This window comes from Sciurus vulgaris, assembly GCF_902686455.1.
Source record: "Sciurus vulgaris genome assembly, chromosome: 3".
NCBI classification, from domain to species: domain Eukaryota; kingdom Metazoa; phylum Chordata; class Mammalia; order Rodentia; family Sciuridae; genus Sciurus; species Sciurus vulgaris.
Window position 1 is genome coordinate 80,055,334 of NC_136463.1, and position 23,974 is coordinate 80,079,307.

At 43.1% G+C, this 23,974-nt stretch overlaps 1 long non-coding RNA gene across 1 annotated transcript; it reads right to left on the bottom strand.

Moving 5' to 3' along the window:
• Window positions 1-657: 657 nt before the first annotated feature.
• LOC306655647 lies at window positions 658-22,884 on the bottom strand. Its single transcript, XR_013762307.1, has 5 exons — window positions 18,517-22,884; window positions 6,931-7,083; window positions 4,034-6,056; window positions 3,531-3,875; window positions 658-1,097 (listed from the first exon to the last, which is right to left on the bottom strand). It is a non-coding gene; the product is annotated as an uncharacterized lncRNA (long non-coding RNA).
• Window positions 22,885-23,974: the final 1,090 nt, after the last annotated feature.

The following is a 23,974-nucleotide window of genomic DNA, read 5'->3' on the forward strand; positions in this document are numbered from 1 at the left end:
ACTTTTAATTTTTTCCCATAATTCAGATATGTAGAAATTAGAAACCTAATTCCCAAATGGTGCTTAGGAGGAAATACACCAAGGAGAGGTAAGTAGCCACCCCAGAGGAGTGGGATCAGGAAAGTTATATCCTGGGCCAGTGAACACCCACCACATGAGCAGGGACAGGGGGTCAGCACCCCTTTCCTTTCTGGCAGTCAGCCACATAACAAGCATTCTTTTTCTTTTCCCTTTCTTTTTTCTTTCTCTCTCTCTCTCTCTCTCTCCTTTTCCAAGCACTGTGTGTACATAGAACCCAATGTGAGAGAGCAAGGGAGAATGGGATGAAGTAGGCCACCTGCAAATTTCCCACGCTGATCCAGTAGCCATTCTGTAAATGGGCACCTCAGCCCTCCCAGTGGGCCGCAGACTTAATGGACATTTTTTTTTTTCTTGCCAAAAGTGAAATAGAGAGTCACATATAAAGTGGAGTTTAAAGGACTTCCTGTCCAAAAATATCTCCACCACTAGATAATGGTAGCCTGAAGTTCCACCATCAAAGATTCATTGTTTGGGGCTGGGGAGATAGCTCAGTTGGTAGAGTGCCTGCCTCACAAGCACAAGGCCCTGGGTTCGATCCCCAGCACTGCAAAAAAAAAGATTCATTGTTTAAAAGCAAATGGAGAATGGAGGTGGGAGTAGAGGAGGCCTGGCTTTCCTCTGGGTTCCAGAAGAGCAGGAGGATGAGGGAGGGGCATGAAAAGTGGCAGGTGGCTGCGGGAGGCTGGTTTCTGCTGGCTGTGGCACTTGCAGGGAGCCCAGGGTACTGACACACGTTGGAAACCCTTGAAACAGAGTCCCAGGGAGAGGGGAGTGAAGTCAAGGCCCGGAGTAAATCAGCAAAGGAAAATTAAGAGGATCAATAAAAGAGTTTAATGAAACATAAACAGGTTCAGGGAGGGCTTAAATAAATTCATGGTCAATCCATAGCAGGTAGTTAAGGAGCAGCCCTGACTCTTGGAGGTTGATGTTGTGGAAAACAGCCATGCCCTCCTCCAGGACGTCCCCAGAGATGATGCCTGAGACTGAATTCCTGGCTGCAGAAACCCAGGACCAATCTGCAACAGGGGGAAGGGAAGATTCTCTTGTTAATTTGTAATCATGGGGCCCGAATGGGAACTGGGAGTCTGTCCCAAACATATTGGCCAGCAGCACTTGTTTCGGCTAGGGACACTGATTTGGAAGGGGCAGAGCCAGAAAACAGGTTCAGGTTCGCCTGTGACTTGCAAGCTGGCTGTAGCCCTGGAGGTAGGGAGCACTCAAGACACATTTCCACTGACCCCCACTCAGCTGCCCCTCCCATGGGGATGCAAGACCAGAGCTCACTGTCAAGCCACGTGGGGGCCAGGCAGCCCAGGAATGCCAGTTCACACCATCTCTCTGCCCCCAGCCCCATCCCATTTGTGCTCTGATGCAGGCATCCCATGTTGGGACAGGGAAGGGACGTTTCCTGAGGTCCAGACTGGGGAGGAGAACAAAGCCTCTCTGCTGAGGGCCTCAAGTTACTGAGGGCTTGCCGGACCCCTCCCTACTCCACCAGGACCGCCAGAACTCTGCTGGCTGCTCGCCTGCCTCTCCAGCTCCTCTGAGATGGCAGGGAAAGACTGCAGGCTCCTGCCTGCCTAGATCCCATCTTCTATCAAATGCTCTGTCCTCTCCACAGCAGCAAACAAACCTCAGTGTCTACAGTCTAAATTGGGAAAGGCCTTCTCTCTTCACCAAGGAGGAAATCCCGCCATCTGAGGCCACAGCATTGAGCCCTATATATGGAGTCATATGCCAAGAACCACTACCAAGTACAGTCCCATCCCATTTTCCAGGAATGAACTGTACAGCCACAAAGGACAGGTAAGCTTCTCCAGGTGTCTCCTGCTTTTGTAGAAGGGGGACGTGAGTTGGCCCAGCAGAAGGTTTCTCTCCCAAATTCTCCAGGGTTGCCTAGGTAAATCTGGGTAGGAGGTGAAGTCCCCACCTCCTGACACTGTGGCCTCAGAACCCTGGTTTACAACCGGTAGTACAATCAGCATTATCCAACCCAACCTGGGGGCTCAGTCAGATGGGAACAAAATGTCCTGAGATTTAGGGAATCACCCCAAAGGTCTTGCATCACAAGAGAGAAGGCAGCAGGAGGGTGGGTGTCTCTACTTAAAGTCAGTGGGCTCCAGCCTTGATCTCTCATCCTGTCCTCCTTCCCTCAGAATCAGTGCTGGGCCATAGGCCAGATTGCCTGGGTCAGGGGACACCTGCGTGTCTCCAGGCTGGCTCTACTGAGTCTCACCTGAATGTTCTCTTTCTGACAAACTCTGGAGATGCAGCTCTTCCTCCAAGCATGTCTCTCAAGCCCACACTCCATATTTGTTGCCTGATTTTCCTTTCCCCTTTGAAATTGCCCTTAAATATCCCCAGCCTGAGAATGATCTTTTGGTAACTTTTATTGCCCCTACTTCTCTCCCTCTGGTGACTCCCCAGTACCTGCCTCTGCACCCCTTTCTCCCGAGGTCCACTTCCAGTCTGATGATGACTAGGCTCACTATGGCTGTAAATCAACCACGGTGCATATCGACACCACAGCCACTTTTCAGGAAGTCCTAATAGGATCCCTAAATAGAGTGGGTATGCACTGAGAGCTCTTAGCTCAGCTACAGACGAAGCTGAAACTTCTCATTTATACTGACTGGTAGTAATTCCACTTTCTAAGCCCCCATCCTCTCTGTGGTCACAGATTAGGTGTAGGTAGGAAAGGGACGGAGGAGGGAAGAAAGCTCAGCCTCCCCATCAATGGGTCTTTGGCCCTTCTAGTTTCTCAGCTACTTTCAGTGACATCAGTACCATTGCAGGTAAGTTACGTCAGTGACCACGGGTTCAACACACATCTCAGAGCTGAGGCAGAGAGCTGCATGCAGCAGAGGCACAGGCTACTCTCTTTCCTGTCCTTCTTCAGGGGAGCCAGGCTGAGCCAAGTAGCCCCAGTGCCCCCAGAGGGACTATAGAAAGCAATCCCTTCTCCCAACCAGAGTTCACTTCTCCATCTACTTTCTTTTGGGGGCAAGAGGGCAGGAAGGGATACTGGGGATTTAACCCAGGGGCAATTTACCACTGAGCTACATTCCCAGCCCTTTTTATTTTATTTCTCTTTATTTTTATTTTGAGATGGGGTTTCACTAAGTTGCTTAGCCTCACTAAGTTGCTGAAGCTGGCTTTGAACTTGTGATCCTCCTGCCTCAGCCTCGTGACCACTGGGATCACAGGCATGCGCCATTGCACCCACCTTCTATCTACTCTCAATTACAAGCTTAGAGGGCTGCCAGCTGCCCAAGCCATCTGGTACGAGGTGGCAGAAGAATGGAGGCAGCACAGAGCGTGGTGAGAGTGAGGAGTGGAGGCAGTGTGGCCTTCCCAACTTTCCGTCCTAAAACTTAGGATTCCAGTTTTTCTCAGGACCCTTAGACCCAAGGGTTTCAGTAGAAGCAATATGATACCACTGCACTCACTCATAAGGAATCCAGCCTGCTCACCAGTGTGGAATCTTCCAGCATGTGACAAAACCCACAGAGCCTCAGTGTTCTCTTTTGTAAACTGGAGATGGCAGTAGAGCCTAGCTCCCAGAGATATAAGCTGCCAAAGAAGAGATGTAGGGACAACACTTAGCACAGAAATTAGCATGTTCTAAGTGTCCAGTGACTGTCATTGCCCACTTTAGAGAAGAGAGTCAAAGAGCTCCACCATTTCTGACTCCTGACAAGTCTGAGGTGTGACAGGAACAGGGTCAGCAGCCTGGAGAAGCCTCATGTGAAACTGAACTGTTTTCTCATCCTTTCAGTTAATATTCCAGGCATCTGCAAAAAGTAAGAAAAGGATTGCTTTATAGGGTAGCTTTGCCCTTTCCTGCCCCTTCCTTTGCCCCAAGGAAATATCTGGCCTTTGAAAGTCAGGCTTTGTGCAGTTCTCCAATTCATTTCCTTGGTACTTCGCCAGTTTTAGAGAGTAGACTCACCAAATATCTAAAGATTTCCATTTTCTTTATTGCTTTGCTCTCCCTTCTCTGGACTTCATATTCTTCTCCTCTTTTCATGTCTAGCTAAAGTGAAGACTTGAGTCTGATTAACATTGCTGGCCCTTCGCCTTCTCCACATAGCACCTGGGTGTGGGAATATCATAACCAAGATGTCACTCAAACTTCTCCCTGCATCCAGCATGGCTCACACACAGCACTGAGAAGAATCAGAAACAACTGGACGTGAGACATAATTAGTCAGAGCAAATGTGCAGTAGTGGTGTGCAAGGCGATGAGACCAGTCTCACGAGGGTGGAGGAGACCACAGCCCACCCTGGACTCCGACAAGTTTCACCATCCCCAGCCTTTGTCTAAATCAAAAATCTCTCTATTTGCATCTTCTTCCTTGGCAAAAATACCCCACCAGTGTACAGGAGGACAGTGCTCTACTGTGGGCAGCATCTTCAGACCAGTGCCTGTGCCCTGGGTCAGTTTTACTTGGCCAGAAAGCATTCCTCACAAGCCCTTAGTCACTTAGGTTCTGTAAAGAAAGCCCTCTGGCTAACAGGTCTCCAGGAGACACATGCAAACATAGCCACACCTGACCCATACATTGAAGAGAACAAAGCTCTGCTCATGCCCAGTAGCAATGGTCATGCCACACTCCGCTGAAGAAAGAAAGAGGAAAAGAAAGAAAGGAAGCAAAGAGAATACTGAAGAGCAGCTCTTGGAAGCTACTGTCAAAAATCTACAGGGGACTTGCACACATGCAATGTTCAGCAAGCTCTGGTGGCCAGAAGGGAATAAAGATGGCTGACCTGCTTTAGAAAGAGTTTGAATTCTACTTGTTGAGAATGAGAAGCTGGTTGAGTTAAAAAGATGGAGGAATACATGTGGCATGGTGGCACATGCCTATAATCCCAGAGGCTCAGGAAGCAGAGGAAGGAGGATCATAAGTTCAAAGCCAGACTCAGCAAAAGCAAGGTGCTACCTCAACTCAGTGAGGCCCTGTCTCTAAATAAAATACAAAATAGGGCTGGGGATGTGGCTCAGTGGTCAAGTGCCCCTGAGTTCAATCCCTGGTAATGCCCACCCCAAAAAAAAGAAAGAAAGATGGAGGAATAAACAAATCCTGATTTTGGCTGACTAAAATCTTCATACCAAGAAACAGGAAGTAGAGTGGTATGGGGGGTTGTGGTGGGGTCTGGAAGGCTTGGCCTCTTTGATGGCTCTAGGTTGGTCAGAACTACAATGGCAGAAATGGCCCTGAACAGTGAGGCTGAGGGAGCAGGTGGACTCCAACCCAGAAGGAGGAGGGAAATACCAGAACAGTTACTGCCTGGGTAGCTGCAGACTAGCTCTTCCTCATAAAGTGAATGAAGCCAGTAGCTCAACAGTATTTGAAAATTACAAAGGGTGTGGGTAAAGAGATGACTATGGCTTAATTAGGGCCACTGGAGACCATGTGATAGTCAGCAGTAGTTATAGAACTAGTAGGAGATGAGTTACATTGGTTTGGTGGAAACACTCCTGCTTCCCCACTGTCAGAAGCCCAAGAAAGTTGTACCTGCAAATCCAAACAGCGATACAGTAATAGTACCAAAAGATTTGCCGACTGGAGTAGATTAAATTTTAGGTAAACATAGCTTAATTTTCAGAGCCAACCACTTACAGCAGCCCCATGAAATTTAGGGAGGGGCCCTAGCAACATGCTCTTAAATTTTCCTCTAGTCTTAGCAAATGATGATTGAGCTGCTATTAGTCAGTTTAGCCATCACTCGCTATTCTGTCTCTTTTGTCACCACCCTCTTGCTTGGTAGTGCTGAGGTCATTTTTGGAACCCAGCTAATGAGAAGTGGTGTTGGTCATATGTTCCTTTGGGTTTGGGGAGCTGTATTGTTGGAATTTGCATCAACAGGAATGCTTTAGGACAACCCCACCTGCTCTTCCAACTTACCTAGCATCCTGGCAGGAGGTTTAAGGCCATAGATTCATATCTCCAAATCAGCCTGTTCTAAGGCACCTGGAAGTATGTGGTCAGGGGAAGAGAAATGCAGAGTGAAGTGTGCATAGTCAGAAGGTATACCACAGAAAATTCTTCCAGTCAGAATGCATTTAAAATGGAAAGCAAAGGATTTCATTCTCACCAATATCTAACCAAAACTCTAACATGATGGGTCACTCATGTTGGAGGAAAGACTGAAAGACTGAATTTCCTTTCTATTCTTTATATAACATATCATGTTATTAAAAATGTCATATAGGGCCAATGATGTAGCTCAGTGGTAGAGTGCTTGCCTAGCATTGAGAGACCTTATGTTAAATCCCTAGTACCACCAAATTAAAAAAAAAAAAATCTTACGTGGCTTTCTTGCCCCCAATACATAATCCCAGTCTAAAAAAAAAAAGAGAAAAACATTTGACCACTGCCAAAAGAATGATGTTTTACAGAACACCTGACCAATATTCCTCAAAACTGTCAAGGTCCCGAAAAACAAAGCTAATCTAAGAAACTCCCCCAGCCAAGAAGAGAGTAAGAAGACATAAGAGACTTAACAACCAAATGTAGTATGGTATATTGGTTGGGGTCCTGAAACAGAAAAAAGGTAAAAATTAAGGAAATCTGAGTAATGTATGGATTTTAGTTATAGTAACATCTGTACTGGCTCACTGAGTGTACCATGCTAATGTAGGACATGAGTCATGATGGAAGTTGGATGAGAGGTTTGTTGTGAGAGTGCAGCAATTTTTCTCTAAGTTGAAAACTGCTCTTACAAAAAGGCTGGCCTGGCCTCTGCTCACATCTGTGGTACTCCAACAGCATTCTGCAGTTCCATTGCCCCTCCACAGCTCCTTTGCTGTCTGGTGTATAAACAGATACTTACGACAATACTTACCAACACTATGTCAATCACAGCAGTGCTGTCCCCACCACTGTCACCTTCATGGCTTCATGAGTGGAGAGTCTGGTGCACAGGAGAGTCCTCAGCCCTTGCTTATTAAGAATGACCCTGGAGCACCCCAGATCCTTCCTGGGTGCCTGAAGCTCCCTTGAGAAAGATGGGAGAGGAACCCAGAGCTGAGTATGAGGGAGGCTAACAGCAGGGTGAAGGGGGATGCAAGATGCAGGATGCCGCAGAGAGGAAGATCTTGGTCCCCAGGCCAGAACCATGGAAGGGATGGGGTGACCCTGGCAAAGATGCCTCCTCGGCTGGTGACTGCAAAGTTCTAGTTAGGAGATACCAGGGCTGCAGTCTGCAAAGTCTTAGCTAGGAGATCAGATACTTAGGCCACCACCACCTACCACTATGCCCAAGATGCCCCTTCAGAAGTGAGCCGGGACTCGAGGAAAGTGAGGCACCTAACACCAGTTCTTCCTAAGTCAGAGCCAGTCTGCCCTCTGTCACACGAGCAAAATCATTTTTATCCTTCATTCAGCATTGTTCTGTTTGTTGGCTTGCTTTCACTCTGTTTCCTTTCCCATTTTTGGCTTCCTAATTAACATCGTGTTCTACTAAGGATTATGTGCTTCAGAAGCTTACCAAAAGGCCAAGAAGCTCAAGCGGAATCCAGGTTTTGAGGCAACATTGAAAGCGGCCAGGGCCTTGGAGCCAGGTGGAATCGTTTGTGTCTACTGCCCTCTTTTGGTCATTTTGGAGAACTGCAGCTGACGGAGTGAAAGTATCGCGCCTACAGGCCCTGGGTGCTGCAACGTCTTTTCTCCCAGTTTAGGAAAAAGGTTTCACTTGGCAGAGTCTGGCCTGGAAATCATTTTTTGAGCGAATCGGTGTTTTAAAGCTTTTAAGAGCCAGGAATCAGAGCCAGGGGCTGGTCTACTTATGTTGAAAACTGAAAACTGGGTAAGATTTAGCAAGTAGCTCAATCCTTCCTTTACACCAATACCCAGATGAACTCAATTTTACTTGTGAAAATTACTCCCCAAACCCCAGCGTGGTGGTGCACACCTGTAATCCCAGCTACTTGGGAGGCTGAAACAGGAGCATCACAAGTTTGAGGCCAGCCTCTGCAATTTAGGAGATTTTGTTTCAAAATTGTAAAGGAGGGGTGGGGTGGGGGCTGGGGATGTAGCTTAGGGGTACAGTGACCTTAGTTTCTATCCCAAGTACCAGAAGAAAGAGAGAGAAGGAAGAAGAAGAGGAGGACAGGGAGGACAGAAGGGAGGGAAGAAGGAAAGAAGGAAGGACTGCAGGAACTCCACAGTCCTCCATTGGTGGCCAGCACGCTTTGAGGCCTGCATTCTTCTAGAGCTTCCAGCCACGGACCATCAGAGGGAAGATCACAGCTCAGATGCTGCACTGCTGAGTGTGTCTAGTAAATGAACTGTCTGCACGTTTGGCCCTGCATAGCCACAGTTTCTAACTTCATGGATTGGACCAACTGTGCATCAAAAACACAAAAACTGTCTATACTGAGCACATACGGACTTTTTCCTTACCTATATTCCTAAACAATACAGTATAACACCTGTTTATGCAGCAGCATTTACATTGTACCATAAGCAATCTAGATGACTTCAAGTATACAGGAGGAGGGAAACAGGTTATGCGAAAAGTCCCATTTTTATATAAGGGACTCGAGTATTCTGTGGCGTTTGGTATCCACAGGGGGTCCTGGAACTAATCTCCCATAGATACTGAAGGATGACCCTATTTACTTTTTTAAAGTGTATAAAGAAAAAAATTGGCCTCTGTCGATTTTTTTGCCTGATGAGAGCCTGGAATGGAAGCACCCCATAGAAGAGCGTAAGCAGAAAATGGGAAAGGGATTAGCAGATCGCAGGCATTTCTCCGTACAGTTTCTAACAATGTTTCCACTAACAAGTACTCCACTCTGTAATTTGTTCATCTGAATGCACTTTCAACTGAAGGGTATTTTCAATTCATGATGGGTTTATCAGGAGGTGACCCCAATGTAAGTCAAGGAGCATCTGCACCTGCTTCTTTTGTTATCCCAGGACTTTCAGGAAAAGGACTGTTTGTCCAGTCTTGTCAGCCATGCTGCAAGTTTTAACTCTCACAGTACCAGAAACACTAAGATGAGTGTCCTGCCTTCAAAGAGTTCCCAGTTTCCTGAGGTCAGCAGACACTTAAAGTATGTCTTTTAATTAGTTTGCGTGTCTGATGCTGTGCAACAAAGCACCACAAAACTTAGTGACTTAAAACAAACATTTACCATTATCCCCTTTGACTCTGTGGGTTAGTGGGATCAGATGGATGGCTTTTATTTAGAGTTTTTCATGTGGCTAGAAGATGCCTAGAGTTGGAGCCATCTGAAGGCACAACTGGAATGGACATCACAGATGACTTCTTCCCCCACATAACTGGCCCCACAGCTGGTACTACCCTGCATCTCACTCCATGCGGCCTCTCCACCTGGCTAGTTTGACCTCCTCCCAGCATGGCTGCCAAAGACAGTAAATGACTCCTATCAAAAGTTGCATATCTTCTAATGACCTAACCTCAGAAGTCATGCAGATGACTTCCATACACTCTACTGATCAAAACCTTAGCCCCTGTGCCATGAATACTGGCAGACTAGGTTAGAGAGCATCTTTGGAGAATGGCTACTGTAGGCTAAGATAAAGACAAGTAAGCTGGGCACAGTGGCGCACATCTGTAATCCCAGCAACTCAGGAAGCTGAGACAGGAGGATCATGAGTTCAAAGCTAGCCTCAGCAATGGCAAGACACTAAGCAACTAGTGAGACCCTGTCTCTAAATAAAATACAAAATAGGGCTGGGGATGTGTATCAGTGGTCAAGTGTCCCTGAGTTCAATCCCTAGTACCAAAACTAAAAAAAAAAAAAAAAGTAAGAAGCCCAGAACTTTATCCTAACAGTCTGTACCAGAGTTTGTTTGGAATAAGTTATGAAGGTTTCATTCCAAAAAGTCCTTTTCTGTGCTTTTTTTTTTTTTTTTTTGGTACCAGGTATTGAACCCAGAGGCACTGAACCACTAAGCCACATCCCAAACCGTTTGTTTTTTTGTTGTTGTTGTTGTTTTTTTTTTCTTTTTTGAGACAGGTTCTCACTATTTTGCTTAAGGCCTCACTAAGTTGCTGAAATTGGCCTTGAATTTGCAATTCTCCTGCCCCAGCCTCCCAAGTTACTGGGATTACAGGTGTGCACCACCTCACCTGGCCTTTTTGTGCTTTTGAAAAAGGTTTTGAAGGCTAACATTTATGGTTTCAAATTTTAAGCCTAGGAAAATGAGGAAACCCATCAGAAAGAAACTAGATGAACCTAGTTTCTTTCATACTATTCTAAAAAGACATCTGGCCAACAAAACACATCTCAGACCAGCTTTATAAAGCTCAAAGTTGAGGAGCTTCTGGAATATTAAGGTGGAATGGAAGAAGTCCCTGAAGGGCATGGGGCAGAATTCTGGTATCCAAAGCCATTCCCTCTACACAAAGCCCAAACATATACAGACATACACATGTGTCACAATGACACACAACACACACACAATACAAACACATGTACCACAATGCACACAACTTACATGCACCAACACATACCACGTTCACAGCACACATACACACACACCTCACATACACACATATGCACCATATGCATACACATGCAAAAACACAAATGCATACACACATCACATACATACATACATACATACACCCCATGGAACAAGACTGACTTTCTCCAACTTTTCTCCATCCATTCTGTTCTCACTGAAACAAGAATCCTGCTGGGCTATTGCTGTCTTCAATAAATGGACCCAAATCACAAGAAGGTTATAAGAAGTATTTAAAATATTAGTGAATTCATCCCTGTCTTCATTCATTCAGCTATAAAACAAATGATATAAAGAGAACAGAATAGAAATAGAATATCTTATAGAGCTAATAAAAAGAATGTCTTTTGAATAAGACTTAATGGAATGAGAATGGATGATCAGAGTGTGACTCTAACAGCAAACAGAGAAGGTACAGAACTGTTGCAGTCATCATACACACAGAAAAATGGTTGGTGGAATATAACAGCAATGATTCTGTCTAGTGGTAAGATAATGGGAGACTTTTATCACTTATTGTGAATACAATTCTGTATTTTGTAATGAACATAGCTTCCTTTTATGATCAGATAAGTTTCACATATGATACATATCTACTTTGGTCACTTCTCTCAAGATTCCTGTCTCTACTTCCCTGCGAGACCTGCCCCTTGACTCAGGTCTAAACTGACACTTGACTGGGTAGGACTGAGACAACAAGTGGGAGGTTATAAAGTCCTCCCTGAGGAAGTGCTGGGGAGGAATACTTGCCAAATTGTATTGTTATCTGGTGTGTATGTACTAACATGTAACAACGAATCCCACCATTATATATGACTATAATGCACCAACAAAAAAAATGTGGCGAAGAGAAAAAAAAAACTAAAATTGCAACTACCATATTATCCAGCTACACTATTCATTAATATCTATCTCAAAGAATTAAAGACAACCTACTTTAAAGATACATGCCTTCCTCTGTTTATAGCGGCACAATACATAATAGTCAAGTTATGGAATAAGTCTAGGTGTCCTTCAATAGATGAATGAATAAAGAAAATGTGGTATATATACACAATGGAGTTTTATTCTGTCTTTAAAAAGAACAAAATCATCTTATTTGCAAGAAAATGGACAGAACTGGATAGCATCATGTTAATTGAAATAAGCCAGACCCAGAAACAAGTGCTGTATTTTTTTCTCATATGTGGAAGTTACAGTGAGGAAAAAAAAGGTGGGAAAGGGAATCTCATGAAAATAGGAAGAAGAACATTAGGTGTAGGAAGGGGACAATGGGGAAGGGGAAGTAGGCAAGGGAAGGTACTAGGGTGTGAACTAATTAAATCATATGCATGCACAGATATGCCACAATGAAACTCACTGTATAATTAATATGAACCCATGAAATTTTAAAAAGAGAAAAAAATTGGCAAAAGTCAGTCAAGAAGAACTAGAGCATAAGAACATCCCTATAACTATTAAAGAAATTGAATGTGCAGCTAAAAACTTTTACACAAAGGAAACTTCTGATGGCTCCAGATGGCTGGTAAATTCTACCAAGTACGTAAGAAATAATGACTATCAGTGAGTGGTACACAGTCTTCCAGAAAATTGAAAAGGAGAGACCATTTCCCAACTCATCTGTCAGAGTACTACCCTGACCTCAAAATCAAAGACATTACAAACAATAAAACTACGGATCAATGTTCCTTTTAAAAATATGCAAAATGTCTAAACAAAATTTTAGCCAATCAAATCCAATGATATAATATCTATGATTTTCAAATAAATACCCATGATTGCAAAAAAAAAAAATCCACCAAATCCAATGATATATAAAAAGAATAATTAATCATATCTAGGTGAAGTTTATCCCAGAAACAAAAGACTGGTAAAAGATGTAAACTGGTAAAATCATTCCAGTGAATCAATCTGGTAAATCAATCATTGCAAACTGACCATATTAATATTCTGAAATAGAAAAATCACGATTATCTCAAGAGAGTCAGAAAAAGCATGAGACAAAGTCCATGATCCATCCTGAACAAAGTTTCTGCAAACTAGCAATAGAAAGCAATTACATCAACCTGGTAAAGGGCATCGTGGAGAAAACCTGTAGTTAATATCATATTCAATGACGAAAGACTTCATGATTTTCCTAAAAGAGAAGAAACAAACAGGGTGTTTGATATCCCTTCTATTTGACCTTGTACTGATGAGTCTAGTCAGTACAAATAAGGCAAGAAAAGAAATAGAAGGCAAACAGGTTGGAGGGAAGTAAAACTGTGTTTATTTGCAAAACAGCTCTCTGTGGATATCCAACGATATCTATCCTCCAAAAGTTATAATTAGTGTTTATCATAGTTGCAAGATATACAATCATCAAATAAGTCAAATTTTTTGCAGAAAAATTAAGTCCTCCCTGAACCTGGGAGTACAGTGGGATCCAAGTCCTTCCACATGGATTCTGTTCTGCATGTCGATATTGGTATAACAGGGCTGGTAAAAGTTTGAGCTAGTGGTGAACATGTGTGGGGCTCGGGTGAGGACTCAGTGAGGTGAGGTTCTGGGGGGTAACTATAGGCAGCCGTGTGTGGCTGGAAGAATTAGGTCCCTGGGGGCCAGACTTGGGGATTTTATCTTATTCTTTGCTCCTCCCTCTCTCTGTTTCTGTGCTGCCATGACCTAAGATGCTTCCCTCCCCCATGCCCTCCTGCCATCATGTTCTGCCTCACCTCAGGCCCAGAGCAATGGAATTGCTGACCATGGACTGAACCTCTGAGACTGATCCAAAATAAACCTTTCCTCCTCTAAGTTGTTCTTGTCAGGTATTTTGGTCACAGTGAGAAAAAAAAAAAAAAAACTAATACATCTCCTTAATTTGAAATCACTTATTATCGCTAATTTTTAATGAGCTTAGCTGCTTAGAGTAGATGGTGAAGAACCATGGACTCTGGTCCTGGCTCTGTCATTACTAGCTGCATGATTTTGAGCAAATAACTGAACCTCTGTTTCCCAAACTCTAAAATACACATAAGTCTTGCTCACAGGAATGCTGTAAGGATCAAACAAGAAGATGCATGCAAAGTCTTTAGAAAAGTCCCTCCCATATAGCATATGCTTAGCCATTGTAATTATTCTTAGTGGTCATTGTTGTTGTTGTTAGTCCTTTTCTTCGGTGGATCTTCTAGATTCTGCCAATTGGTTATTTTAAAATAAAAATATTTTGAAAAGACCATCTACAATGGTTTAGATGAGTGTTCCCACAAAGACTCGTGTGGTAAAGGCTTGATCCACAAGGTGGCACTATTGAGAAGTGGTAGAACCTTTAGGAAGTGGGGTCTAGTGGAAGGCCCTTAGGTCATTGGGGGAGTGCCCTTGAAAGGGATCAGAGGACCCCATCTCTTCCTGACTCACTCTGCTTCCTGGCTCATAATGTAAGAACTTGCTCCACCACACACTCAAAGAAATGGGACCAATCTTAGACTGGAACATCCAGTACTAGAGGCCAAAATAAAGCTTTCATCTTAAGAGTTTCAGGTATTTCATTAGCATCAGAAAGCTGACTAACATACCACACCAGGAGAGAAAGTCTCTCCTTCAAATGATCTTCCTCAAGGGGGAAAAAAAAAAAAAACAAGGAAATAAAGAAGGAAAAGAGGGAGGAAGGGGAAGACAGAGGGAAGGAGAAAACTCAAATCCTGCCCTAGATAGCCCAAGATCAAGGGATTTAATCACAAGGAAAGACAAACACCATTAAAAGCTCTAATTTGGAGCTTTGGAGAACTTATTTCCACTTGAAAAATAGGAACTTTTACCTTCTTAGGAAAAAAATAAACATATTTTGAAGAGTTAAGAGATGATTTCACATGAAAATTGAATTTGTGGAATGTCAGAAAAAGTGATTCAAATATTTTATTTCATCCTACAAATATGCCAACAACTGGCCTAGGAGATGAATTCATTCAACTTACTGAGGGCAAATCTGGCTACAATTGAAATGGGCAGAAAAAAAGCTCAGAGCCCTGATGGCCCCTAGCTGACAGCCATGTCACCCACATCAAGAAGACAGACATGCTGAAGCCCCAACTTTCTCTTTCATACACACGGACTGCCCAACAGTACCTTTCTTCCTCATAGTGAACAATCCCAGTCAAATCCATACAGAATATGTTCTCTCCAGAAGAATTTATATTTGATGGGATTGTGTTCCATTTTAAAAATAGTATGTGCTTATTATAAACAGCTTGGTAATATTAAAAAATGGAATTATTTTAATTATTTGCCCTCCCCAATTCAATTCCTTGAGTACCAGAGAGAACTGAATATTTCAAAACTAGGAAGATACTTTCCTAACATAAAAATACACATCTACTATAATTTGGACATAGAATGGTTGGTTCACCAAATGCCATGTATTGAAGGGTTGTTCACAAGTCTGTGATGCTGTTGGGAGGTGGTGGAACCTTTAGGAGGTGGGGCCTACTGGGAGGAAGGTAGGTTATTGGTGACATGCCTTGAAGGGGATATTGGGACCCTGGAACCTTCCTGTCTCTTTGTTTCCCTGCAACCATGAGATGAACAGCTTCTCCCACAACACCAGCCCACCAAAATGTACTGTGCTACTGATACCAGTGATGAGAATCAGGGCCAAGTCTCATTCGCCCAATGTGAAGACCGAATACCCAAGAAAAGTCAAAGCAAGTGTAGAAAGCAAGTTTTATTTAAAGACTATAACAGAGATAGACTTCTCCAAAGAAAAGGGGGCCCAGAACTGGGTGTTCAAAGAAGTGGGGGTGTCCTGCCCCTTTTATACATTGTAGGTTTCCTTCGTTCTCATGCTTTCTCCTCCCCGATCCTGCCTACTTGACTAGTGACCAAAAGGTGGGGCAAAAGGTGGGCCAAAAGGTAGAGTGATCCAACAGCAGGAACAAAGCCACCCAGGGGTACAGGCAGGAAGGGAACAGCTCAAGGGGCATTCATTCACTAACAACTTCTTGTAATGAGGAAAAATTCCCTGGAGGCAGGTAACCTTGACAACAGGTTGGAGGAAGGGAAGTACTCTGGAGGTATTAGCTTTTTATTTCCTCTTGAATCAGCCCCCATCTTTCTGACCCAATCATTCATTACCTACACTGATTGTCCTTTTGCCCCCCACTCTCACTACAATGGACCCAAAGCTTCAGGACCAAGTAGCCATGGACTGAAATCTCTGAATCTATAAGCCAAAATAAACCTTTTTTTAAATTAAGCCACTTATCTTGGTATTTGCCACAGCAACAGAAAGCTGATTAACACAATATATTCCAACCGAGTGCTCACAGCATACATCACCATGGAACTCTAATGTAGCACTTCCCTAAGTGTGCTTTTGGACCACTGAAGCACAGGAGGTGCTACCAAAACAGGAAGGAGAGGAAGGGAGTCCTCACCTGCCACACCTCCCAGAAAACACAGTGAGCACTTTCCTACCTGTGACTCAGAGGCTGTGCAATATAAAAATGAAAAACAGAAAAAAATGTATTTTACTAAAACAAGCATTGCCAATACACCCTTGAAACCCAGAATTCCAAGAAGCACACTTTGGGAAACACTAAAACACTATAAAATTAGAAGCAAAACAATATATCTACTCTGACAATTGTTATCTATCCCTTCTGAAAACTTTTTTAGCCAATGCCATAAATATGTGAAATAAAAACAAGAACTGAAACTTTTAGAATGACAGAGAGAATATATGATTGGCTAGTTTATCTACAAATTACCAATAAACAAATAAACTCTAAAACTATCAGAACTAGTAGAAATTCTACCATATAGCTAAGATGCAACTTAAATTTTCAAAATAATAGATTTTCCACAGCTTAGTAATAACCCATTTGAAAGTTAAGGTATTTTAATCACAATAATTATTTTTAAAATTTATCTAGACTCAGCAGCGCAGCAGCACACACCTGTAATCTCAGTGGCTTGGGAAGCTGAGGCAGGAGGATCATGAGTTCAAAGTCAGCCTCAGCAATTTAGCAAGGCCCTAAGCAAATCAGCGAGACCCTGCCGCTAACTAAAATATTTTAAAAGGCTGGGGATGTGGCTCAGTGGTTATATTGCCCCAGGGTTCAATCCCCAGTAACCCCCCCAAAAAAAAAAAATCCAGACTCACTTTTCCATTAATGCAAAGATGAGACTTTGCATTGTGTGTATATTGCTAAGGAGAAGGAAATGTTAAATAAAGGAATTAAGAGTGGTGTGGGTTTAAAGCAGCAGAAAGGGTATTTGGAGGAAGATGACTCCTCACTTGAAAAATGTTAGCACTCTTCCTTCTGGTCTCTGCTGACTTAAGAGAAATCTTCATTCTAATCACTTCTTTTTTTTTTAACCAATAATCTCTCTAGATACTTTCAAGATATTTTTGTCTTCAGAGTTTTGTCTTTAAGATTTTTTGTTGGTTTCCATTTGTTATCTTTGAGATGGGGTCTTGCCCCAATGTTGCCCAGGCTCACCTCAAACTCCTGGACTCAACCAATCAGGTTCTAACTCCTTCACAATCAGCAGCCTTGTGTCAGATTCAGTATGATACCACTGTTCAAGAAGTTATCAGTTTAGTTTTAAGTACCTGGTACCTTTAAAAAAATAATAATAACTTCTCTGCAGATCTCCTTGTGGGCCAGTTTGGGGACTTTTCAGGGGCACACAGTGGGCCTTCTTCATACCCCATGATGTATGGTTCCCACCCTCTGGGGCTATGATGTTCTATGACATTCTACCCTCTACACCTCCCAACCTTTCATGCAACTTTGCCTCCTTCCTAAAATCCATGATTGCAGCATGTAACCCGTTCTGCACCCAAACAGTGGTTTTTATAGTCCCCTCTGAATGTTCCTCTCACCATGGATGACACCCCAGGAATTCTGTTAAATAAAACCTTCCATTTCATTACATGGACAAATCAAACCCTCTCAAAAATCTAACAGATCAACCGGAAGTTGGAGTGATTTTTTCAGAAAGGTAAGCTATGAGAGCCGAAAGTGCCCTTTTCAAATGTGAAAATGTTCCCACTTTAGCCCTCCATAAAATAAATATGTACTAAAGGGTTCAAAGGTCCAAAACTTCCAAACTTCTCCCACAGCAGACTGAAATGCATACCCCTGCAGGCACTAATGGCATACACACAAAGGCAGGAGCTTGGATTAATGCATTAATCACTGGTAATTTGATATAGTATTAAAGTGCATGGGTAATGAAAAATGCTCATGCTGAGTGATTGGTGAATAAAAGTCAAACTTACAACAGTGTCTAGTACCTAGAAAGTGCAAAAGGCAGTTAACTGTCTGCAATTTGACTTCAACTATCTGAAACACACATGTAGAAACAGAACTACAAGGAGGTATTAAGTTTTTATTTCTTGCTATTTTTCTATAATTTTTGTGTAAACTACATACGTATGTTCTATATATCACATATATTCTGTATATATATATATATATATGAGACATATATAGAATATATATGGGGTATATAGCTATATTATACTAATAAGAATGTATTATTTTCTGAGCAGGAGTTCAGTACATTCAATATACTATATTGGAAAGAGCATGCACTTGCAAGCATTTGAATATTTGCTTCACCATTCATTAAGTTGGTGCCATTGGCTTTTTAAATCTCATTTTCCTTATGTATAAATTGGACATAATTTCCACCTTGAAGATTTCTTACAAATATAAGCAATAATGAAAGCAAATTACCTAACACAGTGACCAGCACACATTAGTAGACTCATTAATGCTATTTTTACAATGAGAGGAAATAAACTTTTCCTTAAATTGATGAGTATCAAATGCATGGTAAATATGTATATGTTACTTGGTAATAGTTCACAGAGTCATCTTCTATTCATTAACTCAGTTGAAGTCTATTTATCAAATGCTAACCATTTGTGCATGCCAGGCATCACCTTGGCACATTATCCCAGCAAAGTTGTTGGATGAAGGCTTGGATATTCTTAGAGGCTGAGAAGAGGTCATTCAAGAGCAGGAAGCGTCAGATGATCAGGCACATTGCAACCACGAGTTCTGTAAATGGAAGTGAAAAAGCTTTTGGCCAGGGAGATGGAGCTCCTGAACCAAGTACCTATGCCTTGGCACCGTTCTGAATAAACTAATCCCAATCTGAGACCTAATCACAGACTATCTTCCAGATCTTCCTTACTGTTTCTGTAGCTGATGCTTGCCCCCACTGAGCCAGTGGGGGCAAAAATAGTTGTGTATTGGTCAGGCTGTAATTGGTCAAATGCCACAAAAAGCTCTACCTTAAACAAACAAGAAACAATTCATCTCATATAAGAAGTCTAGATGTAGTTGCCCAGGGCTCAGAGATGTCATCCTAGACCCCTTCCTTCTGCATTCCAGCCCTGCCAGCTCTACCACTTGGTGTAAACCTCCAAGTCATGAATGGCCGTCCACTGTCAGTCCAGGCAGGAAGACATAGATGGCCAAGGGCCAAACGTTAAAACTAGTTAGAATATGTCCCAGAAGCACCACCTAGTGATTTTCACTCCCACCTGAGTGACCAGAGGAGTGTCACATGGCCACCTTCACCTATAAGGGAGCCTTGGAAGATAAGCATTTTTAACTGGGCTAAGGTAGCAACACCCTCTGGGGAACAAGGGAATAAAGGGGAAGAGAAATAAAGGTGAAGCTGGATGGTCAGGGGGACAAAGATCAACAATTTATAATTTAAAAAGGAAAATCCTGGTGGTGAAAGGGTCAAAATGGGACTTTGGAGAACCAAATAACCCAAGCATAAATAGTGACCTTGGAAAGTGCAAGGTAAACCCTTCCTGTTCATTTTGGATTTTCTGCAAAAGCCACATTGCTCACTGTACGGGCTGAGCTGGTTCACTCTCCCAAAATCCATATGTTGAAGCCCTATTCCCTAACATCTCAGAAGGTGTTGTATTTAGAGAGCCAGTCTTTATAGATGCAATTAAATTAAAATGAGGGCATTAGAGTGGGCCATAATCCAAGATGACTGGCGTGTTTATAAGAGGACATGAAAACACAGACACAAACAGGAGATAATGTAAAGACAGAGGAGCAGATGGCCATCACAAGCCAAGGAGAGAAACCTAGGACAGAGCCCTCCCTCACAGCTCTTAGAAAGAACCAAACACTGCTGACACCTTGACCTTGAATTTCCAGTCTCCAAACTATGAGAAATGAATTTCTGCTGTGAAGCCCTCCATTTTGTGGCACTCTGTTATGGCAGCCCTGGAGAACTAATATATTTGTTAATGTTTTCTGGGGGATGGTATTTTTAGGGCTCTCTGAAGAGGCAATGACTTTCATGTCAGAACCAACAGTGGTCACACACAATCTGCTCAAAGTCAAGCCCAGGAACTTGAAACAGGACAGTAAGAATCCCCAGGAACACACCGAAGTGAGTAACATGTGATGGTTTTTCATAGACTTGGAGCTGATAAGAGGCCAAGAGATGTGACGGCCCCAACCATTACTCAGCTTCACAAGGAAACAAAAGTGGCTGGAAAGAAATAAGATTTCTTCCTCAGATCTCTTTTCCACTGGCACCTGCCCAAGGAGAGAGGAAGCCACCATATATGGAGAGGTAGCCTTAAATCTACCCTCTCCAATTCATCTGTTTGGCCCCAGAAAGAATCTTCCAAGGATCTGTTCTTGACCAACTTCTCTAGCTGTACACAATTCCATAAATCCTCCCACTACTACACTCCCCAACCTCCTCCCATAATCTTTATTTCACATAGTATTTATACCATCTGACACACTGCACATTTTACATATTTATTTGTTCGTTGTTTATCTTCCTCAATTTGAAGCTGCATGAGGGCAGGGATTTTGTTTGTTCACTGCCATATTCCCACCTCCTGAAGCATAATAGATGCTCAGGAAATATGTTAAGTAAATTAATGTCCTCTGATGTTCCTAAGATATTTGCCTTTTAATGTAAAAATACAGCAGGTTGGAATAACTTCAGGACTCAAATTAACTGGTCTTTGTGCTAGTCAGATCTTCAATGCTGTTACCAAAATACCTGACAAGAAAAATTTAGAGGAGAAAGTTATTTTGATCAGGGTTTCAGAAGTTCAGTCCATGGTCAGTTGGCTCCAAGGCAGAACCAACATGGCAGAAGGGCATGGCAGAAGAAAGCTGCACATCTCATGGCAACCAGGAAGCGAGAGAGAAAAAGGAGAGGAGCCAGGGACAAGAGACAGTCCCTAAAAGCATCTCCAGTGACTTACTTCCTCCAGCCATGCCCCACTTGCCTATAGTTATCAACCAGTAGTCCATCCAAATCATTAATCCATCAAATGGATTCATCCACTGATGAGATCACAGCTCTCATAATCCAATATTTTCACCTCTGGATATTGCTGTATTGCCTGAGACACTCTAAACAATGGGATCTCAAACTGACAGATTCATGTGGGAGTTACCTAAAAGCAGAAAGAACTTCCTGAGTCCCTTTCACCCACCCCATGGAATCAGCATCCTCAAGATAGACCACATGAGTGACATGTATAAGGACATGAGGGGAATAGGGCAGTGGAAAGTCAGGACCCAGGGTACAGGTTTCCTGATAAGACCATGGCACTGCTCCTTCCAGGGCTGACTAGCCCATCATAGCCCGAGTTCAAGAAGGCGAGCCTCTGCATTTTAAGCGGCTGAGACATCATACTGGGTGAATTTATGGCATTTATAATATAGAAATATGCAATGGTGCTGCGGCAAGCTGCTCACCCCTTTATTAACAATGGTACTCACGACCCAGGAGCCAAAGGCTTATCTGCATGGATGTCAATTAAAACTGGACCCATGAATAAAGGAAGAATGGCAATAAATCTGCCTTGAATCCCATCATCTCATGTCATTGGGGTTAGGGGTGTGTATCACCAGAAAGTGGGGTGACACCTAGAGTGCACCCCCAATCCTGCTCACCCAGCAGCAGGTTGGGCAGACAGTGCCCACCACCATCACCTGCATGCTCCCTGGTCCCCCTCCTGTTCCTGTGGCAGGAGCTCTAGGTCTCAGAGTTACCCATCATCTGGAACCAGCCCAGATATCCTGACTCCCACCCAATTCCACTCTTCCCACAAGTCCTGATGAGCTCCCTGGAACAAGAAACTTCTGTCTTCTTAGAGGGAAGGATGAATATTAGTTCAATCCACATTTCTTGAGGAAAAATCCGACACTGTTTTCTTGACCTGAAACATGAGGAAAAAAATAATATCTGTATGGGATTTATAGTTTGTAAAAATGGGATATCATTTTTATCATTTTCATCACACTGCAAACTTCATATGTGTCAAGTCCTCTCTGTCATGATAATTTTGTTTATCATTATTATTACTACTACCTCTATTATTATAGATTTTTCTAATTATCAGAAACTTCAGACAGGATTACATAGCAAAGTAATCCAAAAATGCATAGTTTCCAAATGAAAGTTGACCATGTCTTTCAGTTACCTCTAACTACATAACTAATTACTTTGGAATATGGTGTCTTAAAACAGTAATTTATAATTTTTCATGATTCTATGAGCCAACTGGATTGTTTCTTGACATGGAAGTTAGATCTCCAGATGGCCCAACTGGAAACTGCAAAACTGCTGAAGGTCTAGGCCAAGAAGTCACACTCTGACTCTATCTTCATTCTGTTGCTCCAAAGATGTCACCAGAACCAGGCACAGTAGCACACGCCTATAATCCCAGTAACTCAGGAGGCTGAGGCAGGAGGATTGCAAGTTCGAGGACAGCTGGCCAACCTTGTGACGCTGTCTCAGGTTAAAAAATAAAAAGAGCGGGGGATCCAAGATGATGGACTAGAGGGAGGCTACGTTCCTTGTCGCTCCGTAACTCCGGTTTCAAGCAGAGAATATCTGTTTCTTGGTGAGGCAGGTTTTGCTGCTTATCGATTCCCTGGTGTTTACCCCATTTGTCTGCTGTGATCACCTGCAGTCTGCCAGCATATCAACGCCTTTTTTGAGTGCAGATTGCTCACTGTCAGGCGCCTATCATCCGCTATTTGCCTGCCTCTCGCCTGTCTTACACCTATCCATCACCCAATGCATAAGGTTCACCTCCCAATTGTCTGACAACAGTCAGCAAACTGATCACCAACCGCCAGTGGAGCACCAGCTACCAGCTGTTGCCTGGAAGTTCTCTGTCACAGTACCTGCAGGTTTGATTACACGTGGCTGCCACCATTTTGAGACAATAGCCAGGCCCTCTAGGACCCCTGGCCGGACTGACTGAGCCCCATCTCCAGGATCCCTCAGCCTGACCGATCACTCCCTGCCCTTGGGGCCCCTCACATCGACTGACTGCTCCCTGCCAGGACCCCCAGACCAACTGACTGTGCCCTATCACCGGGACCCCAGACCGACTGATTGCACCTGGCCTCCAGGATCCCACAACCACACCAAACACACCCGACCTCCAGGACCCCTGCCTGACCAACCGCATCCCGCCTCCAGGACCTCCAGCTGACCACGTCCACACCCTGAGCTGCAGCTCCCTATTTGCCAACACATTTTGAAGCCAGAGCGGCCATCTTGGATAATCCTGGAAGCCGAAGCTTCGATCTTCAGGTGGGGCAAATCCCATCCTGAGACGCCTGCTGGAGGCTTGAAGCTCACTGTCAGGTACCTCTCATGCATCAGGCTACTAAAGACTGGGAGGTTTCATTACTATATGACAGTTATACTGTAGATTTTCTTTTTCTCCTTATTGAAAAAATTTAAGTTTTTATTTCTTTACTTTTCTTGCTCTCTTTTCCTTTTGTTTACCTGTTCCCTCAAAGTCTCTTTCTCCCTTTTTTGCATGCTAACATTCAATTTCTTTTGATTACACTCTCACCCTTTCTATTATCTAGAACTTCTGTATAATCTTTTCTTATCCCATTAACAGCCACATTCTACATCCCTCTGCATCCTCTTTGTCCTCCATTAGAAACTACAGACCTTATTGCAAATGTTTGTTTTATTGAAGATAATATTTTAACTCATTCTGTTTATTATGACAATTTTGTTATTGTCCTCATAGGGGCTATTTGGTCTAGGATTGCATAGTGTCTGAATTGGGCACTACTAACATTGATCTCCCCTTAAAGAAAGGGTTTTGGAAACCTATAGGGCCTCTATAAGCCTATAGGGGGAAATCTCCAATACCCCAGATCTGCACTGCTAGAGGGGAAGATACATGAACAACATGAAAAAACAAGAGAAGAAAATGATCCAAACAAATCTAGATTCTATAGTAATAGAATACAATGACAGTATGTTAGAAGAAATGTCAGAAAAGGACTTCAGATTATACATGATTAAGATGATTCACAAAGCAACGGATGAGATAAGAGAGCAAATGCAGGCAATGA